Source organism: Coffea arabica, chromosome 7e, assembly GCF_036785885.1.
Source record: "Coffea arabica cultivar ET-39 chromosome 7e, Coffea Arabica ET-39 HiFi, whole genome shotgun sequence".
NCBI classification, from domain to species: Eukaryota; Viridiplantae; Streptophyta; class Magnoliopsida; order Gentianales; family Rubiaceae; genus Coffea; species Coffea arabica.
Window position 1 is genome coordinate 44,373,649 of NC_092323.1, and position 8,768 is coordinate 44,382,416.

The window sequence follows — 8,768 nt, forward strand, 5'->3', positions numbered from 1 at the left end:
GAGGAAAATGGGGGACCAGTGGAGGGAAGGGAAATTGGGAAGTGGGGATAAAGGAAGTGAATGATATGATTGGATGAATTGATCAAGAGAGAGAGTAGCTAGCTGCTTGGTTGTGGAAGGTAGTGGCTCTCGGTTGTGAGGGGAAAATGAGGGACCAGAGGAGGGAAGGGAAATTGGGAAGTAGGGTCCAAAGAAAGTGAATGATATGATTGGTACTTGCTAGTTAAAATAAAAAGGTTTTTTTTAGCTTATTTTAAATGGAATTTATGCCCCACGTATTTTTTTAGAATTTTAATTTATGAACTAATTTAAAAAATCACGTAATTCTTTCACATCCTTTCTAAAAAAACTCTGGAGACACACTTAAAATTATATTAAAATTATACAAGTACTATAGGAATTTAAAGGGGGCCCCACTACCCCCACCTTAAATCCACCCCTGTAATGCCAAAAGAAGTGCGGGAAAGCTTCCCTCCAACTCTACTGAATAATATAAGTACAGTCCAAGCCTCCAAATTTGTCTGAAACCCGTTGCTGATTTTTCCTCCTCTCAAAACTCCTCCAACCACCAAACTTTACTGTCCTTTTTCCCCCTCTTGATTCTTCCATCTCCAACGGAATCAAGCTTCATAATAAGAGGGGCTTTGTCTTAAAATCATACATTTTTTTGATTAGCTATTTAGCACAGTTTTTTCAGATTCTGGTAAGTTTTTTCTCAGCAGCTGTCCTTTGCTGAATTCTACTGCTGAAGTTATTTTTGATGCAAGCTTCTTTTGTGGGGTTGAAGGTTTCTGTGAATTTGATTGTTTTAAGCTTGATTTTAAGTTTCAAATAAAAACCATTTTACAGAATTTAATGGGTTTTACATGTTTAATTGAGCGCAAGGTAAATTTTTGGGCTAAAAGTAATGGAGTTCCTTTGTTTTGATGGTTTAGGAGGGGAAAAGGTTCAGACTTTGGAGATAAAATGGCGACGGGAGCAGTTCCGGCTTCTTTTACAGGTCTAAAGAGCAGGGAAAATGGACTGGGTTTTGCAAAAAGCATGGAGTTTGTTAGAGTTTCCAACACTCAAAGGGTTAAATTTCGTCGAACCAAGGTTTCCGTAATAAAAAATTCAAATCCTGGACAGGAAATTGTTGAGCTTCAGCCTGCATCCGAAGGGAGTCCACTATTAGGTATAATTTTTCAAAATGGACTATGCTAAGATGGAGTTTTGTGAAAATTTATATTCGCAGTTTACTTGCTTAATTAATTTAGATGTCTTGATTCGTAACAAATTTTATCAAAACAGATTGTATTACATGGTGATTTATGTGATGAGGCTTGAGACTGGAAGACCTTATACTTACGTATAGTTTGATCTTAAAAGTGAATGAGTAGTTCTTTTTACAAAAAAAAAAACTTCTGTATGCTGACTGTTGCTACATTCCTCTGGATTTATCATCATCATATGAAGTGGAACCTCGTCATTTTCTATTCATTTCATATTTTCTCTAACCCAATATGATGTCCCTAACATCAATGCTAGAATGATTCTTTTTGTCACTGCTATTTTTGTGGCAGATGCTACTACAGATTTGCCGTCCGATTCTGCAAGCAAATTACCAGTGCTGCAGATGGGTACATCACTGGCTGTTTCCTTCGCTATATGCAAGGCTTCCACTTCTCTTACCAGATTTTTTGGAATTCAAAATTGTGATCTTCCTGTAATCACCACAATTGTTATGATTTTAGCAACTTCTTTCCCTGGTTATTTTCGCCCCATCGCACCTACTGCTGATGCTATTGCTGTGGTCTTAATGCAGGTAAACATAAAGCTACTCTAAGTAGTCTCCTTTTTCTTGCATACCTCTTTGGATTATTGCTTGAAACATTAACCAACCTATGAATGTCAATACTCCATTGAGAAATGCTTTTGGTTCTCTGGAAGGAGATGTAACTTCTAATATGAGCAACAAGTGTTCTTGAGCTCCACAATATTGAAAGAAGGGGAAACATGCAGTCCTGCAAGTGTTTTTTTCATCTTGCCTTTGAATGACATATTATTTGCAAAGTCATTACTTTTTATTCAGACACGTTCTTCCTCGGTCACTTGATCCAACTTCCAATGTACTTTATCCAGGGCTCAGTTTAAGGCCATTAAATGTGAAAACTCAAAAGCCCCATCCAAGTCATAAGCTCAATGAATTGCTTCATTTTGTGAGTAGGGTCAGATTTATTTAGTTCCATGTTGTGGATAATTAATCCGCTGCTTCTGCGTAGTTGTTCAATCAATGACTCTGTAGTGGGGCAAATTTCCCGTAGCCACGTGTCAGTTCGGACATGATGACCTGTCAGCTCGGCCAACTAATCTACGGATGCCACATGTCAGCTCGGGTAGAGCAGCTCGGAATAGAGGGAGGTCAGCTCAGCCGTAGCCGCCGCCTCTCCATGAAGTGGGCCTGATGGGCCGCCGCCTCCGGACCTTTAGGGGTTGTCATACGAAACCCTAAAAGGACTCCGAACCCTAAGGGGACTTTGACTCCTATATGGAAACTACTACCCATTAAAGCCTATATATACAGCGCCACAAGACGACACAAGGTATGCCATCTACAGTACTCTCTACTGTTGTTCTACTCTTGAGCTCTACTGACTTGACCGTCGGAACTATTCCAGGGACTCTAGTCCCGCCGTCGTTCTTTCTTCGCAGGGCATTCTGCTCGGTCTTCCCTTCTCAGCTCGGCGGCTCCTAACCAGCTCGGTTTGTAGCGGCTCAGCTCGGCCCGCCGTCTGTCCATTTGCAGGTCGGCTCGCTCACCTCGCCAGCTCACCTGCTCGCTCCCTCTCAGCTCGCAGCAGCACAGCTCGGATCGCTTTCCAGGACTGAGCTCAGTTCGCTGGCTTTCCTCCCATCAGCTCGTCCCTGACCAGCTCGTTCAGCTCGCAGCAGCTCAGCTCGGATCTGGTTTTTGGCAGTCGCATCAATTGGCGCCGTCTGTGGGAACACGTATTCTCTTTTTTCGCGAAAAACATGCCGAAGACTAGGTCGCAGAGGAACGCTGGCGGATCCAAGGGGACCGAGCGAAGTGGCCCCCAAAACTCCTCTCGAGGTCCAACACCTGGAGAAAAAGGGGCGGGGCCCTCACGAATCCCGCCTGAACAGCTGGTTCAGACGGTGGCGAAAAACCTGCCCACCTTTGAGGCTATCATGAACTACCTCAAAGGGCAGTCGGAAGGTCATCTGAACAAAGAACCTAAGGTCCAGGAAGCCGACATGTCAGAGTCCCGAACCGGGAGTCCCGAGCCCGGGGCCAAGCGGGCGCGCCGGGAACTTACGCGTGAGCAGGTCGAGGTCGGAGAACCCTCGCACAAGAACTCCCGAGCTGAACACCCGGAGCCCGTCCGGAGGCTCTCCCCCCTGAAGGGGCGACAACAGGTGCAGGACGAGCTGGACCTACTGCTGGACCCTGAGGCGGACAGGCACATTGCTTCCCCCTTCACGGTCGATATTGAGGACTACCAACTGCCCGCAAAGTTCAAAATTCCAAACATGAAATCTTACGACGCAACTACGGATCCGGAAGACCACCTGTTCGTGTTCATGACGCAGATGCGCCTACAAACGGCCGTGGATGCGGTCAGGTGCAAGACCTTCCCGATGTTCCTAGAAGGAAGGGCCCGGCAGTGGTTCCAGGGACTTCCCCCCAGGTCGATCCGGTCTTTTACCCAGCTCGCACGACTGTTCTCAGCTCAGTTCATTTCGTCACGAGCCTTTTTCCAAGAGTACTGCTCACCTGATGACAGTTCAGCAAAAGCCCGAGGAATCGCTGCGTGAGTACATGGTCCGATTCAACAACGAGTCCCTCCAGGTCCGGGATCGGGATGATAAGGTCGTCATGGCTGCCTTCATCAACGGACTGCGAAAACAGAGACTATATACCGAGTTCGTGGAGAGACCTCCCAAATCAGTTCGGGAGATGTTGGACCGAGCTCACGAAAGGGCTAATGCAGTGGAAGCGAATCGCTTGAAGGGTGAACAGGAGAAACTGCCTAGGTCAAGTAGGCCGTGAGAGCCGTTGAGGCCGAGCTGACCAAAGACACAGTTGAGGCCAAACAGGCCGGAGAAACTGCCGAAGTCACACGAGCCGAGAGTTCAGCCGAGGCCGAGCTGGCCGGAGACGCAGATGAGGCCGAGCTGGCCGGGAAGGCTTCCGAGGTCATACAGGCTGTAAGAGCAGTTGAGGCCGAGCTGACCAGAGACACAGCTGAGGCCAAACAGGCCGGAGAGGCTGCCGAGGTCACACGAGCCGAGAGATCAGCCAAGGCCGAGCTGGCCAGATATGCAGCTGAGGTCGAGCAGGTCGGAGAGGCTGCCGAGGTCATACAGGCCGCAAGAGCAGTCGAGGCCGAGCTGACCAGAGACAGCTGAGGCCAAACAGGCCGGAGAGGCTGCCGAGGTCACACAAGCCGAGAGATCAGCCGAGGCCGAGCAGGTCGGAGAAGCTGCAGAGGCCAAACAGATCGGAGAGGCTGTACAGGCCGAAGAAACCAAGGAGGTTGCTGGACAGGCCATCCCAACCTGGACATCGTATAGTGATAGAGTATCAAGCAAGGGTGTGGAGTTGGACCCCCCCTAATCAGCCCTACGGGGGAAAAATTGACTTGCGCCTTGAGGTTCGACTTCAGGACCTCCAATAACGAGTTCGAGTATGAGGCTCTTTCATTAAAACTCACTCACTCTGTCCATACATAACCTGAGTTGTTTGGTCGCGCATGGTCCTATCTTTTCGTGCAAATATATGAACTATTTGGAAGTCAGTTCGCGCGCTAGCCCGTGGTCTGTTCGCGCAAGTGTATTTAGACAGCATGATAAGAAAGACATGAATGAAAATTTTGCTGAATATAGAAGAAACAAAAGTCTATTCAGTCCACAAAGAGTCTATTTACAAAGGAGGAGTTCATACAAAAAAAAAAAAAACTGGTCCTACTCAGTTCGGTCTTACAAGTTACTCGAGCAAGGGCCACAATCGTGGAATCATGGGTCTCACACCGAACTGACTCTTCGCCAAGAAACTTGGTCTAGACTCACGTGACTCCCCAGTGACTCTAGACTCAAAGGGGGGCTAGTGTAGTGGGGCAAATTTCCCGTAGCCACGTGTCAGTTCGGACATGATAACCTGTCAGCTCGGCCAACTAATCTACGGATGCCACATGTCAGCTCGGGTAGAGCAGCTCGGAATAGAGGGAGGTCAGCTCAGCCGTAGCCGCCGCCTCTCCATGAAGTGGGCCTGATGGGCCGCCGCCTCCGGACCTTTAGGGGTTGTCATACGAAACCCTAGAAGGACTCCGAACCCTAAGGGGACTTTGACTCCTATATGGAAACTACTACCCATTAAAGCCTATATATACAGCGCCACAAGACGACACAAGGTACGCCATCTACAGTACTCTCTACTGTTGTTCTACTCTTGAGCTCTACTGACTTGACCGTCGGAGCTATTCCAGGGACTCTAGTCCCGCCGTCGTTCTTTCTTCGCAGGGCATTCTGCTCGGTCTTCCCTTCTCAGCTCGGCGGCTCCCAACCAGCTCGGTTTGTAGCGGCTCAGCTCGGCCCGCCGTCTGTCCATTTGCAGGTCGGCTCGCTCACCTCGCCAGCTCACCTGCTCGCTCCCTCTCAGCTCGCAGCAGCACAGCTCGGATCGCTTTCCAGGACTGAGCTCAGTTCGCTGGCTTTCCTCCCATCAGCTCGTCCCTGACCAGCTCGTTCAGCTCGCAGCAGCTCAGCTCGGATCTGGTTTTTGGCAGTCGCATCAATTGGCGCCGTCTGTGGGAACACGTATTCTCTTTTTTCGCGAAAAACATGCCGAAGACTAGGTCGCAGAGGAACGCTGGCGGATCCAAGGGGACCGAGCGAAGTGGCCCCCAAAACTCCTCTCGAGGTCCAACACCTGGAGAAAAAGGGGCGGGGCCCTCACGAATCCCGCCTGAACAGCTGGTTCAGACGGTGGCGGAAAACCTGCCCACCTTTGAGGCTATCATGAACTACCTCAAAGGGCAGTCGGAAGGTCATCTGAACAAAGAACCTAAGGTCCAGGAAGCCGACATGTCAGAGTCCCGAACCGGGAGTCCCGAGCCCGGGGCCAAGCGGGCGCGCCGGGAACTTACGCGTGAGCAGGTCGAGGTCGGAGAACCCTCGCACAAGAACTCCCGAGCTGAACACCCGGAGCCCGTCCGGAGGCTCTCCCCCCTGAAGGGGCGACAACAGGTGCAGGACGAGCTGGACCTACTGCTGGACCCTGAGGCGGACAGGCACATTGCTTCCCCCTTCACGGTCGATATTGAGGACTACCAACTGCCCGCAAAGTTCAAAATTCCAAACATGAAATCTTACGACGCAACTACGGATCCGGAAGACCACCTGTTCGTGTTCATGACGCAGATGCGCCTACAAACGGCCGTGGATGCGGTCAGGTGCAAGACCTTCCCGATGTTCCTAGAAGGAAGGGCCCGGCAGTGGTTCCAGGGACTTCCCCCCAGGTCGATCCGGTCTTTTACCCAGCTCGCACGACTGTTCTCAGCTCAGTTCATTTCGTCACGAGCCTTTTTCCAAGAGTACTGCTCACCTGATGACAGTTCAGCAAAAGCCCGAGGAATCGCTGCGTGAGTACATGGTCCGATTCAACAACGAGTCCCTCCAGGTCCGGGATCGGGATGATAAGGTCGTCATGGCTGCCTTCATCAACGGACTGCGAAAACAGAGACTATATACCGAGTTCGTGGAGAGACCTCCCAAATCAGTTCGGGAGATGTTGGACCGAGCTCACGAAAGGGCTAATGCAGTGGAAGCGAATCGCTTGAAGGGTGAACAGGAGAAACTGCCTAGGTCAAGTAGGCCGTGAGAGCCGTTGAGGCCGAGCTGACCAAAGACACAGTTGAGGCCAAACAGGCCGGAGAAACTGCCGAAGTCACACGAGCCGAGAGTTCAGCCGAGGCCGAGCTGGCCGGAGACGCAGATGAGGCCGAGCTGGCCGGGAAGGCTTCCGAGGTCATACAGGCTGTAAGAGCAGTTGAGGCCGAGCTGACCAGAGACACAGCTGAGGCCAAACAGGCCGGAGAGGCTGCCGAGGTCACACGAGCCGAGAGATCAGCCAAGGCCGAGCTGGCCAGATATGCAGCTGAGGTCGAGCAGGTCGGAGAGGCTGCCGAGGTCATACAGGCCGCAAGAGCAGTCGAGGCCGAGCTGACCAGAGACAGCTGAGGCCAAACAGGCCGGAGAGGCTGCCGAGGTCACACAAGCCGAGAGATCAGCCGAGGCCGAGCAGGTCGGAGAAGCTGCAGAGGCCAAACAGATCGGAGAGGCTGTACAGGCCGAAGAAACCAAGGAGGTTGCTGGACAGGCCATCCCAACCTGGACATCGTATAGTGATAGAGTATCAAGCAAGGGTGTGGAGTTGGACCCCCCCTAATCAGCCCTACGGGGGAAAAATTGACTTGCGCCTTGAGGTTCGACTTCAGGACCTCCAATAACGAGTTCGAGTATGAGGCTCTTTCATTAAAACTCACTCACTCTGTCCATACATAACCTGAGTTGTTTGGTCGCGCATGGTCCTATCTTTTCGTGCAAATATATGAACTATTTGGAAGTCAGTTCGCGCGCTAGCCCGTGGTCTGTTCGCGCAAGTGTATTTAGACAGCATGATAAGAAAGACATGAATGAAAATTTTGCTGAATATAGAAGAAACAAAAGTCTATTCAGTCCACAAAGAGTCTATTTACAAAGGAGGAGTTCATACAAAAAAAAAAAAAACTGGTCCTACTCAGTTCGGTCTTACAAGTTACTCGAGCAAGGGCCACAATCGTGGAATCATGGGTCTCACACCGAACTGACTCTTCGCCAAGAAACTTGGTCTAGACTCACGTGACTCCCCAGTGACTCTAGACTCAAAGGGGGGCTAGTGTAGTGGGGCAAATTTCCCGTAGCCACGTGTCAGTTCGGACATGATAACCTGTCAGCTCGGCCAACTAATCTACGGATGCCACATGTCAGCTCGGGTAGAGCAGCTCGGAATAGAGGGAGGTCAGCTCAGCCGTAGCCGCCGCCTCTCCATGAAGTGGGCCTGATGGGCCGCCGCCTCCGGACCTTTAGGGGTTGTCATACGAAACCCTAGAAGGACTCCGAACCCTAAGGGGACTTTGACTCCTATATGGAAACTACTACCCATTAAAGCCTATATATACAGCGCCACAAGACGACACAAGGTACGCCATCTACAGTACTCTCTACTGTTGTTCTACTCTTGAGCTCTACTGACTTGACCGTCGGAGCTATTCCAGGGACTCTAGTCCCGCCGTCGTTCTTTCTTCGCAGGGCATTCTGCTCGGTCTTCCCTTCTCAGCTCGGCGGCTCCCAACCAGCTCGGTTTGTAGCGGCTCAGCTCGGCCCGCCGTCTGTCCATTTGCAGGTCGGCTCGCTCACCTCGCCAGCTCACCTGCTCGCTCCCTCTCAGCTCGCAGCAGCACAGCTCGGATCGCTTTCCAGGACTGAGCTCAGTTCGCTGGCTTTCCTCCCATCAGCTCGTCCCTGACCAGCTCGTTCAGCTCGCAGCAGCTCAGCTCGGATCTGGTTTTTGGCAGTCGCATCAATTGGCGCCGTCTGTGGGAACACGTATTCTCTTTTTTCGCGAAAAACATGCCGAAGACTAGGTCGCAGAGGAACGCTGGCGGATCCAAGGGGACCGAGCGAAGTGGCCCCCAAAACTCCTCTCGAGGTCCAACACCTGGAGAAAA

At 50.9% G+C, this 8,768-nt stretch overlaps 1 long non-coding RNA gene across 1 annotated transcript; it reads left to right on the forward strand.

The window, feature by feature from the left end:
- Window positions 1–463: 463 nt before the first annotated feature.
- On the forward strand, window positions 464–1,132 carry LOC113690080 (uncharacterized). The gene is made up of 2 exons (XR_011818576.1): window positions 464–703; window positions 936–1,132. It is a non-coding gene; the product is annotated as an uncharacterized lncRNA (long non-coding RNA).
- Window positions 1,133–8,768: the final 7,636 nt, after the last annotated feature.